The 27,932-nt window shown below is 41.4% G+C and overlaps 1 long non-coding RNA gene across 1 annotated transcript in view; it reads right to left on the reverse strand.

Annotated features, from left to right (window-relative positions):
- Positions 1-8,742: 8,742 nt before the first annotated feature.
- Positions 8,743-27,932, reverse strand: part of LOC144687103 (uncharacterized) — an 85,685-nt gene continuing 66,495 nt past the window's right edge. The window contains exon 3 of the long non-coding RNA XR_013578061.1: positions 8,743-8,913. This is a non-coding gene — a long non-coding RNA (uncharacterized LOC144687103). The remainder of the gene's footprint in view (positions 8,914-27,932) is intronic.

The raw sequence follows: 27,932 nt of genomic DNA on the forward strand, positions 1-27,932 counted from the left end.
GAACCATAGTAGTCAGAAAGTGAATCATAACATTCACAGTAAAGATTGAAAATTTACTGTGGGAAAGACAGTCTCTGTGTGAAATCTTGGAACTGGACCTAGATGGGCTCCTGGTATAATTGTCTCTGAAACAGGGCCTTTGTTATACCAATTGTTAGTGAAAAACAGGAATGTTAGGAAATACATGGATCATCTGAGAAGTATAGGGACATTCCAACAACCAGTTACTCCGCCTGAAATTGAAGTCAAACCTTTGATCCCTGTGGTGCCAGATCAACATAGAATAGACATACCTGATGTCTCTGTTGAAGTAAATAATTCTGAACTGGCATTGTCTAAGGATGCCCCTGATGCAGCAGTTCCTAGTCAAGTCAATCCAGTGGAAGAACCTCAAGTCATAGGGCTATGTCGCTCTACCCGAATCAGAAAACCACCTCAAAGACTTAATCTATAATTGCAAGAACTGTAAAAATTTGTATATGTTATGGGTTAAGATATTCTTGTAAATAAGAGAGGTAAAACAAAATTAAAGGGGGAGGAATTTAGTGATTGTAAGTAAAATCTATCATACTGTTTTGGGGATCATGTGGCTGTACAGACGAATCAGCCCTAAGCATGGGTAATCTTTGGGGTGGAGCTTTCTAGCCTTGGTCTTGGTTCCAGCATGTAGCTTCATCAGGAGCTCTGTAAATAAAGTTTACTGTTTCTAACAAGAAACCTGTCTGGTACACCAAGTTTATTGCAATTTCCATCCCAGAGTTGTAAGAACACAGTCACTAATTTAGAGGATACCCAGCTGAAACTGTCTTCCTTTCTGTAATATAGGAGTATCTGGCATAGCAAAGGTTAACATGGGCCTGGGAAACAGTACCGTCCACAGTAAAGGGGCACACGACCTGAGACTAGAGTCCGTTGTGGACTGGACAGAGACCTGTGTGGAAGCAATCATGGAGTTAGCTCATAGCTTGGGCTATATGCTGTATATTTGTGCACAGTTACGTGTTATCAAGAAACACTTAATGTTAAACCATCAGAACCTCTTCCTGAGACCTACTAACATACAACACTTTCAAGAAGGAAGATGACTCATATTGGAGTCGGAACATTAACTCTGTTTCTCTCTCCACAGATGCTGCCAAACCTGCTGAGTTTTTCCAGCACTTTCTGTTTTTATTTCAGATCTCCAGCATCCTCAGTATTTTGCTTTTATGTCTTCCTTTCAAGGTGTCCCTTGGTACACCTGATAAGAGATAATGAATTTTTCTACTTTCCCCTAGTCTGCAAACGCACATAAATTTAACAACTCAAAAGGGACTTACCCAGACGAAAAGTAATCTTCTCACACAATTAATTTCTCAATATAGGTAACAACAGAAATGAGGAAAACCATCTAGGACAAATGACTCTTAATGAAGTGTAGCTGAATTAACAGCATTTAGTGCACTTGACTGTTCTTCTGACCAAGTGACAAAGAAAAGCTTTTAAGAACATAGTTAATCCAAAATCAATCCTTAATTCATATTAATCTACCTAAGGTCATATGAAAAGGGTGTATTTTAGAAATGTTTCTTTTGTGACGCATGTTTCTGTCACAGTGGAAAAAGGGTTTTATTTGCTGTCAAGGGCTTCTGATGATGGTGGTTTCCTTCAAAAAAGAACAGCATGCATAGTATGGAACAAAACTTTCTAGGGAGAATGGAAAGCTGTGAAACATCATATACATCACTACCTGTAGAAGAATGAAGTGTTAAACACCTCTAGTATCTATAAAATATCATTATACCTCTTTGATGCTCCATTTACAGTATATTCCTGGATAAATTCACATTTGTGAAACCACTGCTACTACTAGTTCCGTAGCTAATCACAGCAAATCAAAATAATTAACAGTCATTTTCCAAGAAGTAAGCAATGTAACATAATTGATTGTCAAGTCCATTGCCACTTTGTCACTTCTTCAAGTTGACCCCTTACTTCATAAATCTTTCCAAGCATTGAGGGACACTGTATTCACTCAACACTCAATGGCATTCAATGCCTTCTGGGCTTTCTGTTCATTCCTGAGTTGCCCCTCGAAACCATGGTACCATTCCCTTTTGTCATCTACAATGAACTGAAGATGCTCTCCTATGAAATGGACATTTCATGGTCACTTTATTCCCTTCATCAACATTCATGCACTCCACTACTGATTGACACAAAGCGTGTTACTAACAAAGTTTACATGTTAATTATGATGGCTAACAAGTGCTTTAGCAGCATCAGTACAAATGAGTTTTGCTTGGCTGCTTCATCAGTTGAGTTGCATCCGGCCTCCAACAAAAACAGAAAGTAACCTTGCATGTTCCTGCTAATGTGCTAAAAAGGGAGTAAAAATAAAATCATTTAACGTGCTCACAACTCACAGAGAGAAATTTAACATACCCCACAAGAATTCAGCGTTACTGATGCCAATGAAAATGAGTTCAATTAAAATGGGCAATTAGATCATGTGAGACATCAGAAATTACAATGTCCTCATCCAGACTTTGAGCGTGCTCGAAAAACTGTCTAATGCAAAGAAGGTGTTGCATTCTTGTAATGCTATTCTGCAACTACATGCACATTTTGCAAAAAATGAAGTCATTTTCCAATAACTAGTTCCTGAGGCTGAACTGAAATGAGACCCTTCTAATAAAGCAATTTGGGGCAAAAGTTTACTTGCACTGCTTCTATCACTACTAACATAAGTAATCAGCAAAATTCTGTAGGGGAGACATAGCTGTTCATGATCTCTATTAGTGGCAAGATCATGGGCTAGAATATATTGTGAAAACAACTATTTTCAAATCACACAGCAACTTTGGACGAGAGCAGATGCACAGTTAAAGGTAAAAATCCAAACGTTGCTGTATATAATGCGCTACTCCTCCATCAGCTGTGCAAAAATGGCATCTCACTGTTAGGAGTTCAAAGATGTGAAGTTCATACTGATGTCGCAGATGGACTAAACTCACCACAGAATGTTAGGACTTTTCCATTTAAGCCTAAGTACTCTTCCTTAAGGGTGTGTTAAATCTTAGTTACAGCAAAACAACTCCTCTGGCACTGAAAATTAACTTTTACAAATGTGCAATTTCATCCCATCAGATTTTAACTGCTGCCGAAAATGTTGAAAAAATGAAATGTTTTTTTTTGTCTTTTTCTCTCTTTCTCATAATCAGACCTTTCTTTCTCTCTCTTTACTCCACTTTCTGTGCCTGATTTGACACTGAATTTACCGTTCTAACTGATACACCCTGGTTCAGATTCTGGGTTGTTCATTCACAACCTGATTGGTTAATGAGATACACAGTTGTTTCCCCTAATCTCACATGTCTCGGGTGGCCTGTAGTGGGTGCCATACCATTTTGCTCTTTAATTTACAGCAACTTCCAGGGCTAAACGTCACAGAAATTAAAAGGCAAGGGCAAATCCAACAAACAGCAGGTGCATTTATTCACCAGCTGCAGTAAATCCTGACCCAATATGTCTTGAGACAGAACGAGAGAGAGAGAGATTGGCATGGACCAAATTCTGACAGTAACAGGATACTGTGAGCTAAATGTATACCAATGTCGCCATATAATAATCCTAATTCATGAAATTAAATAAGCAGAAAGGAATCTCTTGGCAATCCATTTCAAATCACAACTTATTCTAGGGAAACCTACAAGGAATAAACAGAGAATAAAAGTCCTTCAACCTCAGCTGTATTCTAAGCAGATCCTGTCTTGACAGTCCAAAAAAAAAATCATTACCTGCTTCCCTTACCCATCAATCGCCTTTGGCAGTCAAAATGAACATAACACAATTTCCACTGACAATTAGGCAAAGCCAACCATCTGTCGGCTTCACAACGATGTGACTCAGCACTCCCAACGATCCTCCTCGCAAGGTCAGTGGACAAATTAAATTTGTTCCGAATGATTTAAAACACTCCCCAGATTAAAGTGAGGCATCGAAATATCATGAAAAAGAATTCAAACAATAAGCACAGCTTGTTTCTGGTGTTGCGTATCAATTCCTCTGCTTGAGCAAGTCAATAGCTTAAAACAATTTAAATTGCATATTAGCTGGAGCAAGACAGAGACACAACTTTAAAAAGAAGTCATGTTAAAGAGATTCCCTAATTCCAAGGGTCTGGGCAGCCAAGTTCCCTCTTGAAAAAGAATTCTGAGGGTAATATTCCCTCTCTATTGTGGAATTCCCTCGTTATGTATTAGTCACAACAGAATTAATATTATTGCATTCAGGTAAACTGTTGCACATACTGCTAAAAAAAAATTGTAGCAAATCGAATATGCTAACCAAAATAAAACATTGAGTTGAATCAATGTGCTTTGGTGTCTTTGTGGAACAAGAGTATAATACGTGTAACATCAATTGCAGCCTCGACATTGACCAAAGGGGTCAATCGAATGGGTATGGTAGTATAGTGGTTATGTTACTGGACAAGTAACCCAGAGACAAGAATTCGAATCCCACCATGGTAGTTTGTGAATTTGAATTCAGTTATTTAAATAAATCTGGAATAAAAAGCTATTATCAGCAATGGAGAGGGGGTTTGTAGAAGTGTACCATGCTGATGGTACACTTGCCTGTGGCCTGGAGCGCTGGCACATCTGCTGCTGGGTGCCTTCCTCAAGCAGCTGAACTGCCGCACATCCTATCGGGAAACTGGAGGCTGAAGGGAAAGTGCCAGTTGGCCTTTATTTCCCACCTTTAACAAGATTCTTAAAGAGCCTAATTCACTGCTCAACTCGTGGGTCAGGCAAACCCTGCTGGCTCCAAACCCACCTTGGCCAAAATGGTTGACGCTGGGACGGGATCGGGGTCGGGAAACCAGCACCGGCTATTTTCAGACCCACAGAATGACAGAATTGTTACAGTGCAGGAAGAGGCCATTCAGCCCATCCTGTCTGCATCTGCTCTCCAAATGAACAATTCACAGTGCCATTCTCCCACCTTCTCCCCATAACCTTGCATATTCTTCCTTTTCAGATAGCAGTCTAATTCCCTCTCAACTTTCTTTTCTCCAAGGAAAACAGTCCTAACTTCTCCAATCTACCTTCATAACTGAAGTTTCTCATCCCTGGAACTATTCTCGTGAAATTTTTCTGTGCTTTCTCCAATGCCTTCAAATTCTTCCTAAAGTGTGGCACCCTGACCTGGACATAACACTCCAGCTGAGGCCGAATTAATGTCTTATATGTGTTCAACATAACCTCCTTGCTCTTGTACTCTACGGCCCTATTAATAAAGCCTAGGACACTGTATGCTTTATTAACCGCTCTCTCAACCTGTCCTGCCACCTTCAATGACTTATGCACATATACACCAAGGTCCCCCAGCTCCTGCGCCCCCTTTACAATTGTGCCCTTTGTTTCTATTGTCTCTCCATGTTCTTCCGAACCAAAATTAATCACCTCACATTTCTCCACATTGAACTTCATTTGCCACCAGTCTGCCCATTCCACCAACTTGTCTATGTCCCTTGAAGTTTTACACTATCCTCCTCATAGTTCACAATGCTTCGAAGTTTCAAATCGCCTGCAAGCTTTGAAGTTGTGCCCGCTACACCAAGGTCCAGGTCATTAATATATATCAGGGAAAGCAAGGGTCCCAACTCTGACCCCTGGGGAACTCCACTACAAACTTTCCTCCAGCCCAAAAAACATCCATTAACCACTTCTCTCCGTTTCCTGTCACTCAGCAAATCCCATATCCATGTTGCTACTGTCCCTTTTATTCCACGAGTTATAGCTTTGTTCATAAGTCTGTTGCGTGGCACTGCATCAAATGCCTTTTGGAAGTCCATGTACACCACATCAACCACATTACCCTCATCAACCATCTCTGTTACCTCCTCAAAAAACTCCAGCAAGTTAAATTACACAAAAACTCCAGCAAGTTATTAAACAAAAACTGCAGCACATTAAATTATCAAAACCTCCAGCAAATTACTAAACAAAACCTCCAGCAAGTTATTAAACAAACACTCCAGCAAGTTAGTTAAACAAACACTCCAGCAAGTCAGTTCAACAAACACTCCAGCAAGTCAGTTCAACAAACACTCCAGCAAGTCAGTTAACTAAAACCTCCAGCAAGTTAAATTACACAAAAACTCCAGCAAGTTATTAAACAAAAACTGCAGCAAGTTATTAAACAAAAACTCCTGCAAGTTATTAAACAAAAACTCCTGCAAGTTATTAAACAAAAACTCCAGCATGTTACTAAACAAAAACTGCAGCAAGTTACTAAACAAAAACTCAAGCAAGTTATTAAACAAAAACTCCTGCAAGTTAAACAAAAACTGCAGCAAGTTATTAAACAAAAACTCCTGCAAGTTATTAAACAAAAACTCCTGCAAGTTATTAAACAAAAACTCCTGCAAGTTACTAAACAAAAACTGCAGCAAGTTACTAAACAAAAACTCCAGCAAGTTATTAAACAAAAACTCCTGCAAGTTACTAAACAAAAACTCCAGCAAGTTATTAAACAAAAACTCCTGCAAGTTACTAAGCAAAAACTGCAGCAAGTTATTAAACAAAAACTCCTGCAAGTTACTAAACAAAAACTCCAGCAAGTTATTAAACAAAAACTCCAGCAAGTTATTAAACAAAAACTCCTGCAAGTTATTAAACAAAAACTCCAGCAAGTTATTAAACAAAAACTCCTGCAAGTTATTAAACAAAAACTCCTGCAAGTTATTAAACAAAAACTCCTGCAAGTTAGTTAAACCCCCATCCAGCTCATTTTCCGATCTCGACAGGGCCTGAAAATCCTGCCCATGAAATCAAGTGAGTATATTCGCTACAGGTACAGACGCATCACATTGTTGTAAAGGGCAGAGTAGGGCTCTGCTGGCAATCTTCTACCTCACTGTCCTGTTCCTGTTTCAGGCATGAGTGATGGTCCATGAAGTGGACAGTGCAGTCTTTCATCAGCATTCGCCTCAGAGCATGTCCAGTAGCAAACTGAAAATAAGCTGACCTTTCTATTTTCAAATTTATAGCATTTCTCGGGCCAGGAGGCTGGTGCAAGTCCTACAGTTGCGTTCATTTCTCCTACCCAGTTTTCTGGCCCTAGGTCCTACACCAGTCCTAGGTCAGGCACAGCACACTTCTGGTACATAGCTCCTCCCCAACAGAGATGGGCCACACTACCTGAATGAAAACTAGTAAACAGTCACAGTGCATAGGGACAGAGGGAAAATAGGAGAGTGAGAAACGATGTTTCTCAGTCATTGGATAGTTCTAGTATTGAAGGCTGTCCTAAATAAACAGCATATGACCTTGAACTAGGTGCAGTTCTGCAGCTGCCAGCCCTAAAGCAGAAATTCACTGTGTGAGGAAGTAACATTGTCGGTAGTCTGCAATAGCATTGCTGGTTTGTGAACTCAATCCTCTTACCCGGGTTACAGCACAAATTACAACCCCACACAGGCTACCTTTTCCAATCGTTTCTACAGAGTTTTTGGGTGACTGCCACATCACAAAAATGTGAGCTATACAAATTTGTTCCAGACTTGCTACAGGGAGGGTGCAGTGAAAGTTTCATGGATTTTAACCTGCTTCTGATGTTGCTATCAGAGTAACATTTGGAAAAGTATGCTTGAAACAGGGCTCATTCTAGCTGTGGGGTGTCCTCTCAAGAGTAATTGGGGTAACACAGTTTTGTTGAAATCAACAGGTGTTATTCAAGCGAGCACAATGTTCCATCTTGTGGTTGATCTCTTACCTGTTTTGATGCAGACATTTTCAGATATGCCTCCCGTCCCTTTGGAGCACCCCTGGCCCCAGCCTGGTGCCTCTCACTTTGTAAGCTTCTTTCGTCCTGCTGTCCTATGCTTAGCCCAAAGTGGCACAAAAAACAGAGTAAAAAAAAAAGTGTTACAGAGGCAAACAAGGGAGGTGAAGACAAAAGAATAAGAAAAGGTGAATGTGAAACATAAAAAAAACAGAAACTGAGGGCAGAATTTTATGGTCCACCGCGGGTGGGATTGCAAGCCACCCTCCCAAGCCACTGACCTCTCCGTAACTAAATGGGGAGACAGGGGAAGCCTAGGGTGGCCAAATGAGTCCCTTAAGTGGTCAATTATGGTCACTTAAGGGCCATTTGCCAACCGGCTAAGAATTTTTCAGCTGGTGGGAGGACTTGGGGATTGGGGGTGGTGGGAAATGCCCAGCAGATCACCCTGCTCGGGCCTCGGGTGGGAAAGGGGGCAGTATCCATCAATGGCCCCATTTTCCACATCAGGCACCCCCACTCCCCTCGCTCTCCCCGCCCCCCCACCCACCCAACCTCCTATGTCTACCTCTCCTGGGTGCTCTCTTCTGACTAGCCTTGCCATCATGACCCACACCCCCTCTCTCATCACCTCTCCCAGGCCTCCCCTCCCATCCCCACTGCGAGGCCCTGCACCTGTAGTATAAGGGATTGGCACATATAAGAGAACACATGACCCAGGCCCAGTGTGGTGTTGAGCAGAGACGTGAATAGGCCTAAGCATGGAGACAGCTCCTAGCCTGTACCCTTTACTTTACATGTGTAAATGGTTCTAGTAGTTAATAAAGATTTATAGTTAACCTACAGAAAATTACTGAGACTTCTTTAAGAGTTCAGTAACCGACACCCTCCCAAGAGCACCTACCTGGTCCTGTGGGCTCCGACATTTTGACTGATGGGACTGCTTGTGGTCTGAGTAGTGGCCACTGCTCCAGGTAGCACTGATGGGAATGGAGAGCTGCCAGTCAGATGGCTGACTGTTCTTTGAGGTGGGACTTCTTCCTGAGTGAGGGGTGGACATCCCGCCTCCAGCCAATTGGTTGCAGGGCAGCTGGTCTCTTCAGGTGATGGGACTGGAGACCCCGCCGTCTGAAAAATCCTTCCCTAGGAACAGAAAAACAGCTGTGGAGGAACTGAGAAAAAAACAGAAGTGAAGGTAAAGAAAATGGGAAGAAAAGAGAAACACGAGTAGAAGAGAAAAAAACAAAAAGAGAAGGGGTGAACTACTTTTTGCAAACTTACCATTAACAGTATCCATAGTCGAAGACAGGGAGAGATTATGAGAATATTTTTATGGTGAACAACCTAAAGATGTTTAAAAACCACTGATGGAACCGACTACAGCTCCAGCACGTACATGGGCAGGAGGTTCCTCTCCAGTGAGTGAACTAGCTTCATTTATTTCAGCAGTCCTGCAGAACGGTGAAAAGGGAGAGATTCAGAAACTGTTGTGTCGAGGGAGGTGGGCAGCAACAGAGAGAGTTTTGGTGGAGAAGGCAGAACTCGTTGAGATGGAATGAGATAAAAATCCTGCTGGCAGGGGAACACAGAGAGGCAGAGATGCTGTTAGGGACCTGGCAGAGAAGGGACACAGAGCAAAAGCAACATTCTGTTTGGGTGACAGGAGAGACAGAAGGGCAGAAATGTACCATGTTTGTGGGAGGAGAAAGAGAGACCGAACATATTGAATAGCGATGTGAAAGAAAGTCTGTTGTGGAAAATGGACAAAGACCAGAGGTGGGAGGGGAGAGGGGAATGTGAGTAGAGAGATGCCCTATAACAGGGGGAAAGACTACTCTGGCACCATTAAGAGTGGATATTAATTTTAGGCTCAGCAGGCCCATAATGTAAAACACCTTAATGTCTGATTCATTATGACCTGCACTATGGGAGATGAACTACTAAGATGATTCATGTATGACTCGCTCTGACCTTTCAGTATCTCACATGATTCTTCCTTGTTTATTATCAAGATTAACATCTTCAATGAATTGTGTGGTTTTTTTTTAACCATTTTCATTGCTTTTTTTTTAACCTGGTTGGTATTTTTAAAAATTATACTAGTTCATTATTACTTATTATTGTGCTGTTCCTCCAATCTTCATTTTCAAAGAATCTGCTTAGAGGAGGCACATTAAGAATCCAGTCAATACATGTGTCACAAAATCTCATTGATAAAAGCAGGTAATTGCATTAAAATTCCTTTGTGGTATGAGTCATCACATTATCTCAGAAACACCCCACTTTAAGAATTTTCAAAGTATAAAAAATATATGTGGTGGCACAGTGGTATTGTCACTGGGCTAGCAATCCAGAGACCCAGGGTAATGCTCTGGGGACCCGGGTTCGAATCCCACCACGGCAGATGGTGGAATTTGAATACAATAAAATGATGACCATGAATCAATTGTCGTAAATTGGTCGCCTAATGCCCTTTAGGGGGAGAAAGGATCTGCCATCCTTGCCTGGACTGGACTACATGTGACTTCAGGCCCAGGTTGACTCTGAAATGGCCCAGTAAGCCACTCAGTTGTATCAAACTGCTTTGAGGTCTAGAACGAATGAAATCGGCATCGACTTAAGTAAAAATGGGTTTTTAACAACAATGGTTTCATGGTCATCGTCAGGCTTTTTAAGTTCCAGATGTTTAGTGAACTTAAATTTCACCGTCTGCCATGGTGGTATTTGAACTCAGGTCCCAGGACATTCCAGTCCAGTGACAATGCCACTATGCCACTGCCTTCCAATATTGCCCAGGTATGTCCTGTGCACAAAAAGCAGGACAAATCCAACCCGGCCAATTACCACCCCATCAGTCTACTCTCAATCGTCAGTCAAATGATGGAAGGGGTGATCAACAGTGCTATCAAGCGGCACTTGCTTAGAAATAACCTGCTCACTGACACTCAGTTTGGGTTTTGCCAGAATCACTCAGCTCCTGACCTCATTACAGCCTTGGTTCAAACATGGGCAAAAGAGCTGAACTCCCGAGGTGAGGTGAGAGTGACTGTCCTTGACATCAAGGCATTTGACCGAGTATGGCATCAAGGAGCCCTAGCAAAACTGGAGTCAATGGGAATCAAAGGGAAAATTCTCTGCTGGTTGGAGTCATACCTAGCACAAAGGAAGATGGTTGTGGTTGTTGGAGGTCAGTCATCTCAGTTCCAGGACATCACTGCAGGAGTTCCTCAGGGTAGTGTCCTAGGCCCAACCATCTTCAGCTGTTTCATCAATGACCTTCCTTCCATCATAAGGTCAGAAGTGGGGATGTTCGCTGATGATTGCACAATGTTCAGCACCATTCATGACTCCTCAGATACTGAAGCAGTCCATATCCAAATGCAGCAAGACCTGGACAATATCCAGGCTTGGGCTGACAAGTGGCAAGTAACATCTGTGCCACACATGTGCCAGGCAATGACCATCTCCAACAAGAGGATCTATGCATTGCCCCTTGACATTCAATAGCCTTACCATCACTGAATCCCCCACTATCAACATCCTGGGAGTTACCATTGACCAGAAACTGAACTGGACTAGCCATACAAATGCTGTGGCTACAAGAGCAGGTCAGAAGCTAGGAATCCTGTGGTGAGTAACTCAATTCCTGACTCCCCAAAGTCTGTCCACCATCTACAAGGCACAAGTCAGGAGTGTGATGGAATACTCCCCACTTGCTTGGATGAGTGCAGCTCCAACAACACTCAAGAAGCTTGACACCATCCAGGACAAAGCTTGATTGGCACCCCATCCACAAACATTCACTCCCTCCACCACTGATGCACAGTGGCAGCAGTGTGTACCATCTACAAGATGCATTGCAGAATCTCACCTAGCCTCCTTAGGCAGCATCTTCCAAACCTATGACTACTACTATCTAGAAGGGTAAAGGCAGCAGATACATGGGACCATCACCTGGAAGTTCCCCTCCAAGCCATACACAATCCTCATTTGAACATATAGTGTCATTCCTTCACTGCTGCTGGATCAAAATCCTGGAACTCCCTTCCTAACAGCACTGTGGGTGTACCTACACCACAGGGACTGCAGCAGTTCAAGAAGGCAGCTCACTGCCACCTTCTCAAGGGCAACTAGGGACGGGCAATAAATGCTAGCCTAGCCAGCAAAGCCCACATCCCCTGAGTGAATAAAAAAAAACAATTTCAACATTCTTTGCCATGTCTGAGGCTTTGGTCTGACAGCAGCTGACTATTGCTATAGGAACGTAAAGTTATTGGATAATCTAGTTCCCGCTCTATTAATATAGCTCGCAGGTTGTGATAAACTCACTGGGCCGCAGTTGGATTGCAGGCCTCTCCCTTTAAGCTTACAGTCAGGTGGTAATAGGACAGTTCAGTGTCATAAAATTCCAAATATAAACACTAAGTTAAAATACTACGGTCATTTCAACATTTACTTCCTGACAATATTTATAAAAATTTGTCCTTAATTATTTTACGGCGATACTTATTGACCTTTAAATTTACATCACGGAAAATGGACAGCAGGATACTTGCAAATGTTTCATTTTCCATTAGGTTAGGGTCTATTCAGATTGAGATACAAGACAGGGACACAGTAATAAATGAGGCCACAGTCTGCCACACCTACTTAGCTCTGAAGGAGGGTAACTGACGGAACGGCATTCTCAGCTAGCTATGTTAATCGACCCTTGTTACTGATCGTGACCCTGGCTGATCAATGGAGTATAACAGTTAATAGCTTGCCCTGCTGTGCATCAGCAGATGGCAGACATGGGCATTTAAAGGGAAATGGCACTCTAAGTTTTCGGGCTGATGTAGTGTTCCTAGACATGCTGCATCATCATTTTGAATGGCTTGCCAACCTGCAGAATCTCTACTGTGCTAACTAGCTGCAGCCTTTCCCTACAAAACAACAGCAACTACACTCAAAAGGAATCTGGTGGCTTCAGGCATCCTGAGGATGAGAATGGTGCTATGGAAATCATGTTCTTTCTTTTCATCTGCCACAGCATGTACATTTTAAAAGCAGCTTTCATCAGAATGTAACTTATATTGAAAAGTACAAGTAATAAAGCAAAACACATTACGGCATCATTGCAGAGCAGCTCACGTCACTGAATAAACAAAATGCTTTGCAAGATACTGTACCATAGCAGCACCACCCCTATAGTGCCTTTAATGTAGGAAAGCATCTCAAGGAGTCTCACAGCAGTATTATTGGGCAAAATTTGACACTAAGCCACATAAAGAAATATTAGGTGACTAAAAGTTTGGTCAAAGTGATAGATTTTAAGGACCATCTTAAAGAGGGGAAGAGAGATGGAGATAGGTTTAGGGAGAGAATTCCAGAGCTGAAAGCATGGCCACCAATGATGGAGTGATGAAAGTCAGGGATGCACAAGAGGTCAGAACTGGAGGAACTCAGAGATCTTGAGGATTGTAGAACTGAAGGTGGCTACAATGATAGAAGGAGGTGAGGCCATGGAGAGATTTGAACATCAGGACGAGAATTTTAAATTTGAGAAGTGCCAATCATTGTAGGCCAGGGTCCTAATAAATTTCTTGTGCTAATAGCATTGTTAGAACTGCCAGAACAAGTTTAGGTTTACTGCTTCACTCAGAGAGCAGCACAGTGCATGATGCAGCACTTCCTGAATACTGCATTGGAGTGCCTGAGCAGGGATGTCTTTTACAGGGAAATACTCGCAGGTAAGGTCGCTGGCGGTCTGATACTGCCATATTCAGTTGGGTTATTTTATAACGCCAAGCAATGCAAAAGGAAGGATGGGAAAAACTTCTACACTTACCTGCACCTCTCTATCCTCCATGATGCAGGATTTATCTGTTTTAAACCTAAGGGTTAGAAGCAGCCTGGGAAAATACATTTTGCGCAGAATTCACACCTTTAAACCCACCTCTTCTCAGCTACAGGAGAGATTGGCTAGCAATTTTTCTAACAGATGGATTAACCCTTTCAACACATCTCTTCCCACTTAACAATTATCTACAGTGGGAGATATTCTACAAGGTTCTGATTATTTCCAAAACATTTCTAAGTGGTTACATAAGGAATTGTTTTCCTCCAATAGACCTTTTAACTAAAATGCTGAAAGCAAACGCTCTTCCATCTGGCCCTGCAATATCACCCACATGAGGACAGGGTGCGGATTTACTGCCTCCAGCACTAATACCAAGTATAGCACGTATCTCTCCGGAACTACAGCTGATAAAATGATGAAGGGCAGCTGCAATCTGCACAGTTTAAGCTCTCTGACAGTGACCTGGTTTTACTTCTAATGTACGATTCTGAAGAAATTATGAAGAGGCACAGACACTGACACACACCCACATATTTGTGATTGCGCATGATGGAATAAAAGTACCAATATTTGTGATGCTTCTCATTGTAGCTGCTGAAAGGGAAATTGTATTTTGCTGAATGTCACATAATGCAGAACACTATAAAGGTAGGTAATTGCACACTTTCCCAGCTAACCCTGGTGATTGTGGGTTTTCCTCGAAAACTGGCAGCTCGCGACAGCTTGCACACAATATTGTGTACAAAACTCCTCCTTCCTTGACTTCCTGAAGTTTAACCCCAGCAGCTTCATGAATAGGAAGGGTGACATCAATCCCCCATTTGTAATGCCACTGTTCTATACAAAATGGCTGCTTATAAGCTGCAGGTTGAAACGCCTTTCAGCTCATCTTCATCTATTCCTTCAGTTCATCTACATCATCATCATTTCCAAGTCAACTGGATATTGTAGGTGTCACCTAGATTCTGGAGGTCAACACTTGCTCTCCCTTTGCGCTTGCTACATGGATTGAGCCAACTTTCTTGGGCCAACGCAAAAATCATAACATCCCATGCGGGACCATCACAACTTTCGCAGGCCGTGAGAAATAAAACAGGAGGACAAGAAACCAGCTGGAAAAGCAGGAGAGGGTCCTTCTGATGGGATTCGCTTTCCAGTTTCCCCTCATTAAATGACGGTGAGTATCCCTGCTGTGAAACGGGCCCTGATGGTGAGAGAAACACTCTGTTGATTTTCCTGTGGTGCAGACAGTTACTGCAGACAGCACCACAACTGAGAGCAAGCCTGAGCTGTCGCAAGGCATCACGCATCCACCCATAAGACGCAAAGCATCCAGCCAGGAAGACAAGGATCCATGATGGGACATCTGGTACTGCAACTAAAGATGGCAACCCCCACCCAACTCCCTTGGTCTTATATGGCTCAGTTTCACCATACTGTACATGCATCATGTTTAAATCATATCATCTATTTAACACTTGGCCCACTCCAGCCCTCTCCCCTCAGAATAATACACATGAACAATCTTGACGCTATAAAAGTATAAATACAGTTGCAGTTTCAATGGACAATGCTGCCTTGAACATATCACACACTTTCATTATTCTGCTACTTGGAAAAACTCTTCTTTCTGGAAAGGGTTATGCTTTAAAGGCTCAAACCCACCTCAGTGAAGACAGCTCTTACCTTGAAATGCCAAGAGAGGTCAGAAATGTGGATAGAGATACAGCATGGCACTGCCCTGCAATGGAGAAGGGAGGGGGGGGGAGTTGGAAGGGGAAAAAAAAGCTTTTGAAAAATAATCCTCTGCAGCCGACTTATTAAAATAAAACAATTCTACAAGAATCCAGTCACCGCATGCTTTGAAGGTGGCAGGAATCATCAGAACTGCTCCTGTCGATAAGCAATCTCCTCACTGCAATCCTGTTACTAAAAGATATTTTAAAATAAGTTAAGCATCCTTTTGACCGACATAAGCAGCATCTTCGCCCACCTATGCCTCAGGAGTGCTACTGAAGTGTCGAGCAGTTTCTGTACTGTATATAGCACCTAATCCTGCATCACAGCCCTCGTCAGCACTGTAATTACATTACACACAGACTGCTTCTTTTAGCTGTCTCGAGGCCTCGCTATCGGATTGCACATCAGCAGCAGAACATAGTCACAACATCGTTCTGCTTATCCTTCAGCTAGAAAACCTCATCAATAGGGAGATGCATTCCAGTGGCAGCAGCAGTAGCCAGACATGACTCAGGATATTAACCCTCCCTTTAATGAGCTAGAACCAACTACTGCACAGAGGCTGTTCCAGGCTGTAGGGTTTAAGGCATTCCCCTCACCTCTTCCCAGGATACGGGAGTCACCAGAAAGTATGTTCCCAGCAGAGGGGATTAACTCTTTCATCTGACTGTCTATCCATAGCTCGTAAGCATAAACCTTGTTCTCAGAAGCAGGAATCAACCCTTTCATCAACCTGACTATAACACAGTGATCCCAGCAGAAAGAATTAACCAGTTCTATTCATTCTGCTGACTTCCCAGCAAAACGATTAGCCCAATTTACCTAAATCACCACTGTATGTCTTGCTGTCAACACGGGATACATTTTCATACACTTCGTGACTACAAAGGCAATTCCAAGCAGAGGAAATAAACCCTCTCCCACATTTCTTTCCAGCCAGCCACCCAAGTCCCAGCAGATCTGATAAAGGGACTAATATGTTAAGTTGCAATGTCAAAAGATATTAAGCCAAAAGGTTCTACGTTAACTTCTCATAAGGAGTTAATGTTACTCAGAATTTAACATCTTTGCTTTGGATCGTTGTCCAGGAAGCACTTGTTTCAATCTTGCCGGCCATAAGTTAACAATTCAATCACAGATTTCTTTACCCACCTCCAGCTCAGATATATACACAATGTAACAACAGCATCAATATCCTTTTGTTGAGCACCGTTAATCCAAGTAGTCCCCTTCTTACACTGTTGACGCCATTGTTCATGCTCCAATTGTGCCTCCAATATTGGCAAATCCTTCTATCCCTTTCTCCTTCTTGCACTCACCTCTGTATTTCAGGGTGAGATAGGTAAGTACATCCTTGAGAATGTTCCACTATGCTATTCACCTCAACCACTCCGTGTGACAGTAAGTTCCACATTCTAACCACTCTGTGAGTGAAGAATTTTATTCTGAATTCCTTATTGGGTTTAATAGTAACCATCATAAATTTATGGTCTCTAATTTTGGACATCCCCACAAGTGAAAACACCTTCACTACCTCTACCCTATTGAGCCCATTCATGACATTAAAGAGCTCTATCAGGTGACCATTTTTCTAGAGAAAAAAGCCCAACCTATTCAGTTTTTCCCGATAGCTGTATCCTGAGAGTTCTGGTATCATCCTTGCAAAGGTTCCTTTATTACACATGCTTCAGTGGGTATATCCTTTTTGCAACATGGAGATTAGAACGGTACACATACTCTAAGGGCAGGATTTTGAGTTCGGAGTGCGTGGTTGTCGGGCACAGGAGTGGCTGGGAAATGGGCTGCCACTCACGATCGGACCCGAACGCAATTTCACGCTGGCTGGCTAATTACTGGCCAGCCAGTGTGAAAGGCGTGCTGAAATGCTCAGTGCTGCCAGGGTGAGGGTGGGAGGAGGGCGAGGCTGAAGTCAGCGTGGGCACAGGAGAGTGCGCATTGAAAGCTCCCTGAAGGCAGAGAGCTGCCTCAGGGAGCTGGAGGATTCAAAAGCCATAAATAAAGATTTTCAAATGCTGAAAAGACTGTCCACGCCTTAGGATCAGTCACCTGAACATATGGTTGATGCAAATTCTGTCCAAACATTTTTATCTTCTTTTTAATTAATATCGGAAACCTCATCCCGTCCATGGACGAGGCTTCCTCAAAAAAGCAAAGGCCACCAGGCCAATTCGCCTGCCCGCCAACCATAACATTGGACAGGCAATGAAAAATTACCATTGATTACTACGTTAATGGCCTTAATAGGCCTCTTAATTGTTGGCGGGAGCACTGTCGACTCTCGCATATGCCTGCCAACCGAAATATCGTGCGAGTGCGCGATGACATCAGGGCGCTCGCCCGACGTCATCACACACTATTTCACACTCGAACGGGTCAGGCAGGTGCCTGCACATTGAATGAAAAATTCTGCTCCAAGTGTGGCTTAACAATGTTTTATACAAGTTTAACATAACTTTTCTGTTTTTGAATCCTACACCTCGAGAGCTGAATCCTTTTTTATGAGTCTTGAGGGTCGTTCTTAAGAATGTTCCAGTATGCAATGATGGGACACAAAACAATGCCTATGATTCACTGAATGGTGATCTCCTGATGTCAAACCGTCCAGCCTGGAGAGTTGCTATAGAGAGACTATACAAAAAAAAGCAGGGAACAACTATAGGATTGATACAGTTCTATAATTGTAATCACTTGTGCTTTGTACGCTGAGGTAGCATCAACTCCAAATAACGCTCCTTGCCTCTTAGTTTGAAACAAGGAGAGAGAATGATGTAGAATTTAAGTTCTATTCAAATCATATGGCCGAACAGTCATGGATCACGGCCTTGAGACAGACAGTAGCAGATTTTGGAGAGATCCACAGACGACAGAAATGACAGGGAAGGTGGATCAAATGTTCCAAGGGTATAAAAGATCTTTTAGGAACAAGGAAAAGCTGTGTAAATAACTTTTGCTCTGACCTATGGAAAGGAAGGTGGCTGTGAACCTCTCAACCGCATGTCAGAAGATGCGCAAGTGAAACAGAAAGGTGAACTGATGTAAGCACCAATAGCAAGACATTTTTAAGTATATCTAATATAGCCGAAGTGTTACAGAATAAGCAACGCCACAGTAGGAATTCTTTTAACATAAATATATCAGAAATGATGAATGTGTTCAATTAATTCTTTTGAATAAAGATAATGGAGAGATCCCAGAGTCTGTCAAAATGGCTCAGAAGTATATATTATGCATCAAAGTGAGTGCTATGAAGAAACATTAAAAGCATTAAATGCCCTCAAGACATTTGCACCAGATAAAATACAGCCTAGTACTTTACAGGTAATTAGTTTTAATGCTTGAATTTATCAATACTACTATGCAAACGTTTGCCTAAAAATTCCTCTCTTGGTCCCCAACACTTTTTCCACCCTGTATCCTTAACACTTTCAGAGTGAGTTCACCATTGTACCAAACTGCTAGTTGTAAGACACCTTTCCAATCTAACTCTTCCTTTCCTCTTGTGACCTACAAGCTTATGAAACCTAAGCTTTGTTTTTCCTAATGATTACCTCTTGATATACCACAACTTCACTCCAACTCTCTCCAGTGGTTGGCATTCTCCAGCACTGTGGACCCTGACCATTCAACCAAGTTGCTCTATTATAACAAAATGACATTAAACACCGAAGCTCAATAATAACCGGGTTGCAAAACAAAAACTGCAGGATAGCAAATATATTCCCCAAATTCAAAAAAAAAAGTTGAAACCTATCAACTGAGAAATTTAACCGGTGAGTTTAACAAATTTAATTCCAGAGTCACTTACTGGAATGCTAACAATGCTTATACAACCAGAACAGAGGCCTCGGCAGGCATGAGTCAGCACGATTTTATAAATAGGTTGCCCTTCATAATTCTACCAGAATTCTTTGAGGAGTTGAATAAATGAATGAATAAAGGGCATCCAGTGGGTGTTATTTTTCTTAGATATTCTGACACCGTTCAGCATATTTCCACATGCAAAGCTTTTAACAAGATTGTGGTCCATGGAACTGATGGGAAGTGAGCTAGCTGGATTAAGAATTTGCATGGCAATACAAAGCAGAAGTTAATGATAGACCTGCTTGAGGAAAAATATTAGCAGCAAAGAGATCTGGGTCTTTAACTGGTCACACTGTTTACCAACAATATGGAGGAGGGTACTACTAGTCATATTACTACATAGAATTTACAGCTCAGAAACAGGCAGATCCGTGCCAGTGTTTATACTCCACACGAGCCTCCTCACAACCTATTTCATCTACCCATGTTAACATATTCTATTATCCTTTTCTCTCTCAAGTACATATTTAACTTCCCATTAAATGCATACATTATATTCGCCTCAACTGCTCCATGTGGTCATAAGTTCCACATTCTAACCATTCTCTGGAAAAACTAGTTTCTCCTGGTTGGATTTATTGGTGACAATCCTATTTTTATTCTCAGCTTTGGACTGCCGCACAAATGGAAACATCTTTCCTAGATTCTAATATCGTAATTATGATGATATTGCTAATGACAATTAAGCTATGCGCTCAGATGACTAATGAAAGACATAATGATAGCATTCAAAGGAATCTATATCAACTAAGTGGATGGGCTAAAGAATGGGTGAAGCAAAATGATTTTTATGTAAAAGATCACTAAAAGCATCCAGTCAACGTGAACCACTTAAAAAGGCTAACCAATTATTGGGGTGCATCTTTGGGGCATAGGTGTAGCCAGTCAAATGACTTGTGCAATACTGTCTCCAGTCACATCAGCTTGGAATGTTACCTTTGGAATATAACTAACCCAGCTCAAGTCACATTGCACTGATATCCTGGAATTTTAGTTTGATTGATTAACTACAGGGGTCACAGAGAGGTTTCACAGTTCCAGTGAGTATTCCGTTCCACCAGGGAATTAAGCTTAGGCGAGCCCACAACTGTACAAACAACATGCAATGTGTTGTGCGGCATTTAAGCGGTGTAAACCATAGAAGCCTGGAAATTATGGTCAGTGGCAGCATCTTATCAAATTAAGCTTTAACCCTTTATTTGCAACTTGATTGGAGGAGTTAATGGGAAATTAAATAGCAGATAAAGAGATTTGATACCAGCATATTTAGTGCTCATACCAGAACACAGCCAATCGTAATTTTTAGCCAATATTGATCAGTAAGCTATATAAAACAAAATGCTCTGTCCATTGACTATGGATAGGCTCGGTAATTATAATGTACTGTTACATTGCATATTCCATAGTGTATTCTATAGCAACATACATTGTACACTCTTTACAGTCTTTAGCAAATACTATATTAACATTTTGTGCAATGCGTACAATATAACTTATATTGCAAGCCGGTGAATGAATTATTCCACAGTTATTTCTCGATAACAAATTGTTTGGTGATATTTTAGCAAAGCTTACAAGCATGAAGTATTAGGTCACTTAGACAGGAGCTTCTGGCAAAAGAGTTAGTCATTTGAAGTAGGTTCTGTCGGCATGCATGACGCTTATCAGACAGACTAGCAACTATCATACAGGCATTACAATTACACTCTTGAAAAGGTTATATGAATCCACATAGAGGCAGCTCAGATGAAGGAGAAGGCTTTAAAAACAAGACAATGTTAGCCAATTGTGGATGGAGGTTGTAGTCCATCTAAGATTTGTAGAAGTGGGTAGTGAGGGGCGGGTGGCAGGGTGACATTGAAATCTTCAAAGAAACTATCAGAGATGGGTGGAGTTGCACTGGAGGGCCAACTGGAACAGAAGGCTGCTTAAATAAAGAGAATTTGAACATTGAATAAGACCATAACAAATAGGAGTAGGAGTAGGCTATATAGCCCCTTGAGCCTGCTCTGTCACTCATTGCTGATCTTCGATCTCAACTCCACTTTCCCGCTCAATCTCCATATTCCTTGATTTCCATGGAGTTCAAAAATCTATCAATCCCAGTCTTGAATATATCAATGACTGAGTGCCTACATCCCTCTGAGATAGAGAATTCCAAAGATTCACAATCCTCTGAGTGAAGAAATTTCTCCTCATCTCAGTCCTGAATGGGTGACCATTTATCCTGAGACTATTACCGTAAAATTCTCTGTTCTTCCTGTCACACTTTATCGTTATCTGCATTGCTATACTGCTCTATGTCCATCACTTCTTTCTTGAAAACTTGAACCAGCCCCCTATCCTTTTTTAGTTTAAAGCCTTATCTAATAAGCTCTGCTTATTAGATTCTCTAGGTCCCAGCCCAGTTTAAGTGGAGTCTGTCCCAATGGAACAGCTCCTTCTTTTCCCAGTACTGATGTCAGTACCCTTGAGTTGAAACCCCCGTCTTCCATGCCACTCTTTGAGCCATGCATTTAACTCTCTGATCTATTTGACCCTATGCCAATTTGCAAGTGGCTCAGAACCTTTGAGGTTTTGCTCATTAATTTGGACCTGTGCTCCTTAAACCCTCTCAGTCGAACCTCATTTTCCATTCTACCCATGTTGTTGATTCTTACATAGACCATCACACTGGATTCTTTCCCTCATTCTGTGTCCTTTTCCAGCCACAATGAGATATCCTTAACCCTAACACTGGACAGGTAACACGGCTTTTGGGGCTCATAGTTGTGATGGAAGAGAACAGTATTTATTCCCCTGATAATAATATCTTCTATGACTACCACATGTTTTTTTCTCCCTCCACATGAATGGCCTTCTGTACCATAGTGTCATGGTCAAACTGCCCATTCTACCTGCAGTCTTTGTTCTCATCCCTACAGGCAACAAGTGTCTTGTATCTATTTGACAAGGTCAAAGGCTAAGATTCCTCCATCACTGCATCCTGGGTCCCTATATCTGCCTGACTCAGCATCACATCCTCCTGTCTCTGACCACTGATGAAATATAAACTACCACCTAATCTAAGGGATGTGACTGTCTCCTGGATCAAAGTGCTCATATAACTCTGTTCCTCTCTGATGTACTGAATAGCAGAAGTAGAGCTGGAATGACAAGGACATCTGCAGAGGTTTTGTGCTCAGCACAGTATGATGGCTGCTTGCAGAATTTCAAGTCAGAAAAGTTGATGAGGGTACAAAAATGGTAAATCAGTCTGGATGGTTAATCAAAGCTGCAAAGGAATAACAATAAACCAACGTAGAAACAGTGACCAACATCCTACCCTTGAGTCCTTGGATTGGTTGAGCTCTAATGTATAATGACACTTGCCCCAGTTCTGATTATATAGCCAATGGAAAATGGTGCAATGAATTATCACAGTATACACTAGAACACTCCAAATGTACTATAGTATATGTAGGATGCAGGATGTTATATATTGAATATCAGATAGTGTATAGTTCCTAGTATCTTCAACCAGATTGTTATTCATATGATAATATGAATTGTTATTCATTTGATAATATACACTTCTCTCTATTACTTATTTGGTGTCTTTATTCGCACCTTAACTCCTTGTATTTGAAGTTGTGTCTACTATGCTCAATGTAACAGCTGTACAAAATGAGAAAACTAAAGCAACATTAACATTATAAATATATAATGATTGATTAGGGTGATCATATAAAGAATAAGAAAAACCTGGGAGTGAGTTTAAGGCATTGATTCAAACTCAAGAGTTAAGTTGGCTTATGCTTTATGATATCATCTGAATTAGTGTGATCAGTTACTTCCTGATAAGGCACTACAAGCCTCCATTAACATCTTAGCTTTCTCAGTGCTCTTTGTGATGAATCACTTATTCCTGTACTCAATACTGACTCGAGGTTTTCCAGGATGCTGAGTCAGTGAGATAGATTTTAGTCGTCCATTTCAGATCCTTTCGATTATCAATAATCACCAATAGACAATCAGACATATGACGGCTGGATATTTTAGTATCTTCCTTGCAATTAAACCCACCTTTATATTTGTGATACCCATTCTAGACATACACTTAGAGAGAAGACACTGCTTTTAATTCATAATACAGGACTATTTCTTAATTATCTGTTTATGAAATCAACTTAGTGATTAATGAGTTATAGAAGTGGTCTCTAAGATAACGAATTAGCAGCTAAGCAGTCACAAAGCACAAAAAGGTCCAACACAAAATTGTATAGAGAGCAAAGACAATGTCTTCTGTAAACACCAAACAGTATTTGCATAATTGAAGAATGTATACATACCGAATGAGAAACATGAGCAAGTTAATTTTAAGTTCAGGGAGATACTGCGTTTAGTGTACATTATAGTGTACCTTACATATCCATGCACATGAATATAAGGTTGCAGTAAAGAGTGTGCGCTCTACAGGGCTATAGTACGATATATTGTAGATGGAATGCAATGTGTGCATAAATTGTACAGTAGTCCGGATACATTGAACATAAATGCAGATGCCCCACTACATAATTTTGTTGTAATAAATAAATCACTTTCCTTGTACACAACTTTCAAACACCTACAAGTAATGGACTTGAATAATGTAGAAACATGAAGCTGTAAATTATTCAGCAAGGTTAAACCTTTTAAACGTGGAAAAATTCTGAAACTAAAGCGCTGCTACGAGGGATGCCAGATGCAAATGTTGTACAATACATATTTTGCAACAAGCATTAAAAATATTAGGTAGTGCATTGCTGAGTTTGATTGCTGTGGTTGTAAGCTGGCAAAATCATAAGAGCTGCTAAAGTGGGTCAACCACTAGTTAAATCATTAAAAACAATGGAGCTGAAATGGAAAATGGCAGTAGATGTAAAACAAGCAGGGTCACATCTGATACCTGCTTATACATGCTGTCCAATATTCAGTTCCTTTGACTTCAACAGAAGGAGGAGCCTCCAAGAACAACCTCATCCTTAAAGATGGAAGTGTACAGCACATGAGAGCTAAAGACAAGGCAGAAGTGATTGCAACTGTCTTCAACCAGATGTATCGAGTGGATGAGCTAATTCGGCCTCCTCTTGAGGTCATTACCATTGCAGAAACCAATCTTCAGCCAATTCGATTCACATCAAGAAATGGCTGAATAGATTCAGCAAAAGCACTATAGGCCCGAACAACATCCCTGTTGTGGTGCAAGAGGCTTGTACTCCAGAACTAGCTGTACCTCTAGTCAAGGTGTTCCAGTACAGTTACAACACTGGCTATTATTTATCTATTCAATAAAGCTGAAAATTACCCAGGTGCCATGAAGAGATATTAATGTATATAATGTTATTGGAAATTATTTTTTAAAATAGAGTTCTAGTGGGGTCTGTGTCTATGTGTGTGTCTTGACTGGATTAAAGCTTGCTGATAACATTGATGGGATGAAAGGATATAATTGTTAGAAAAGGTGAAGTTAAAAGCCTAGTGATACAATGGAAAATTTAAATTCAAAGAGAGAGATATGTATAAAGGAGAAAGGAGATTGTGTGTAAGAGAGAGGCATTTTAAGATCTAACAAGTGTGAGAAGCCTCCAGTCTGTAAGTCTCAAGTTGCTGTCTGCAAGGACCCAGAGCTGAAAGAAACTCATTTTGAATGTGACTGTCTAGGGTGTGCTTTGCCAGGTGTCTGTTTAAATCTATGAGATTTATTTGCCTTAACAGGGGTGTAACTGAGAGTCAGATTAATTAGGGGATTTCTGTAGTTATTAAAGTAACAATTTTGTAGATGTATGTATGTGTTTACAATCTTTCTTGTATTAATAAATGTTTAATTTAGTTTTATACAACCTTTTGAGACTAGGTGGTCTTATTACTAATGAATTCAAAGCCTGCATCTCGAAACATACAAATTGCAAAAAATGAGTTATGACAGTTGTTTCAAGTTTCCCTCTGGGATTTGAACAACTCAGCCTTTACCATCGGCTGTCATAGCACCAGGTGTGTCTTAATTCCAACACACCTCACCTCTCCAAAGTCCTTGAATGTAGTCGTCACCACCCAAATCAGTTCCCATTTTCCCCAGGACTTCATGTTTGAATCCCTCAAATGAGGGTTCTGCCCTGCCACAGTGCCAAAACAGCTCTTGCGAAAGTCACAAATTACATCCTAAGTGACTGTGACAAGGGTAACCTTTCCCTCCTCTCCCTTCTATGCCTACCTGCAGCTTTTGTCACAGTTGACCACAAATCCTCCTTCAATGCCTCTCCACTGTTGTCTAGCTGCGTGGGACTGCTTTCACCCTGTTCCATTCCTACCTACCTAATTATAGGCAGAGAATCACTTGCAATGGCTTCTCTTCCTGCTCCCACACTATTGCCTCTGGTGTCCCCCAAGATCTAACCTTGGCCCCTTCCTATTTCTCATCTTCATACTGCCCCTCGGCAATATTATCCAAAAGCACAGCATTAGTTTTCACATGTAAGCTAATGACACCCAGCTGTATCTCACTGCTCTCGACTCCTTCACTGTTACCTAATTATCAGACTGCTTATCCAATATTCAGCACGTTCTGGAACCAACCAGAGAGCAGGTTATATTGGATTTGGTATTGTGTAAGGTGACAGGATTAATGGCCTCAGAGTAAAGGCACCCCTAGGCAGCAGTGACCACAATATGACTGAATTTTACATCAAGTTTGAAAGGGAGGAGAGTGGGTCTAAGACCAGTATTTTAAACTTAAATAAGGGCATGAAGTGAACTGGGATACAAAGCGAGGAAATAGATCAATAGAGAAGCAGTGGCAGATATTTAAGGGGACATGTCAGAATACGAAAAATTCTAAAGAGAGGACCCACCATCTGTGGTTAACTAAAGAAGTTATGGAAAGCATCAAACTTAAGGAAAAAGCCTATAACTGCACAAAGATGAGTGGAAGGACAGATGATGGGTCAGAATATAAAGAACGGCAGAGAATGAATAAAACGTTAATCAGGAGAAAGAAACTAGAGTATGAGAGGAAGCTAGCTAGAAATGTAAACAGGTAGCAAGAGTTTCTATTGGTATCTAGAAAGGAAAAGAGTAAGTAAAGTGAGTGTTGGTCCTCTAGAGAGTGAGAATGGGGAGTTAATAGTAGATAATAAGGAAATGGCGGATGAAATGAACAATTATTTTGCTTCTGGGGATACAATAACTATTCCAGTAATAGCTGTAAATCAGAGGGTGGAAGGGAGAGAGAAACTTAGTGAAATTACAATCACTAGGGAAGCGGTACTGAGCAAATTGATAGACCTGCGGGCTGACAAGTCTCCGGATCGAGATGGATTTCCTCCTAGAGGCGGCTAGTGAGGTAGTAGATGCGTTGGTATTAATTTTCCAAAATTCACTATATCTGGAAAGATTCCATCAGGCTGGAAAGTAGCAAATATAACCCCTCTATTCAAGAAGGGAGGGGGAAAGAAAAAAGGAAACTGTAGGCCAGTTAGCTTGACATCTGCCCTGGGGAAGGCATTAGAATCAATCATTAGAACGGTTACAGCTGGGCACTTAGAAAAACTCAAGGTAACTGGGAGAGTTAGCATGGTTTTGTGAAAGGGAAATCATGTTGAACCAAGTTATTAGAGTTCTTTGAAGGGTAATATGTGCTGTGGATAAAGGGGAGCCTGTAGACGTACTGTGCTTGAATTTCCAGAAGGCATTTGATAAGGTGCCACATCAAAGATTATTGTGGAAAATGAAAGTTCATGGTGAAGGGCATTAGCATAGATAGAAGATTGGTTGGCTGGCAGAAAACAGAGTATGCATAAATGGGTCTTTGTCTGATTGGCAGGATGTGACAAGTGGAGTCCCGCAGGGGTCTGTGCTGGGGCCTCAACTTTTTACAATTTATACCAGTGACTTAGATGAGAGGAGTGAAGGCATGGTAGCTAAATTTGCAGACAACACAAAGTTAGGTAGGAAAGTATGTTGTGAAGAGGTTGCAGACGGATATAGATAGGCTCAGTGAGTGGGCAAAAATCTGGCAGGTGGAGCATAATGAGGGAAAGTGTGAAGTTATTCACTTTGGCAGAAAGAATAAAAAAATCAGAGTACCGAGGTGCAGAGGGATCTAGGTGTTCTAGTGCATGAGTCACATAAAGTTAATATGCAGGCACAGCACATTATCAAGAAGGCTAATAGAATGCTATCCTTTATTATGAGAGGAATTGAACATAAAAGTAAGGATGTTATGCTACAGTTATACAGGGCATTGATGAGACCACATCTCAAATACTGCGTGCAGTTTTAGTCTCCTTATTTAAGGAAGGATGTAAATGTGAGGTGACGGTTCAGGGGAGGTTTACTAGATTGCTACCTGGAATGAGCGGATTGTCTTATGAGGATAGGTCGGACAGGCTGGACTTGTTTCCACTGGAGTTTAGAAGAGTGAGGGGGTGACTTGATAGAAGTATATAAGATCCTGAATGTCCTTGACAAGGAAAGGACATTTCCTCTTGTGGGCGAGTCCAGAACTAGGGGGCACTGTTTTAAAATTAAGGGTCGCCCGTGTAGGACAGAGATGAGGAGAATTTTTTTCTCTCAGAGGGTTGTGCAACTTTGGAGCTCCCTGCCTCAGAAGGTGGTGGAGTCGGGATCACTGAATATTTTTAAGGCAGAGGTAGATAGATTCTTGTCAGGCAAGGGAATC

This window comes from Cetorhinus maximus, chromosome 12, assembly GCF_964194155.1.
Source record: "Cetorhinus maximus chromosome 12, sCetMax3.hap1.1, whole genome shotgun sequence".
Taxonomy (NCBI): domain Eukaryota; kingdom Metazoa; phylum Chordata; class Chondrichthyes; order Lamniformes; family Cetorhinidae; genus Cetorhinus; species Cetorhinus maximus.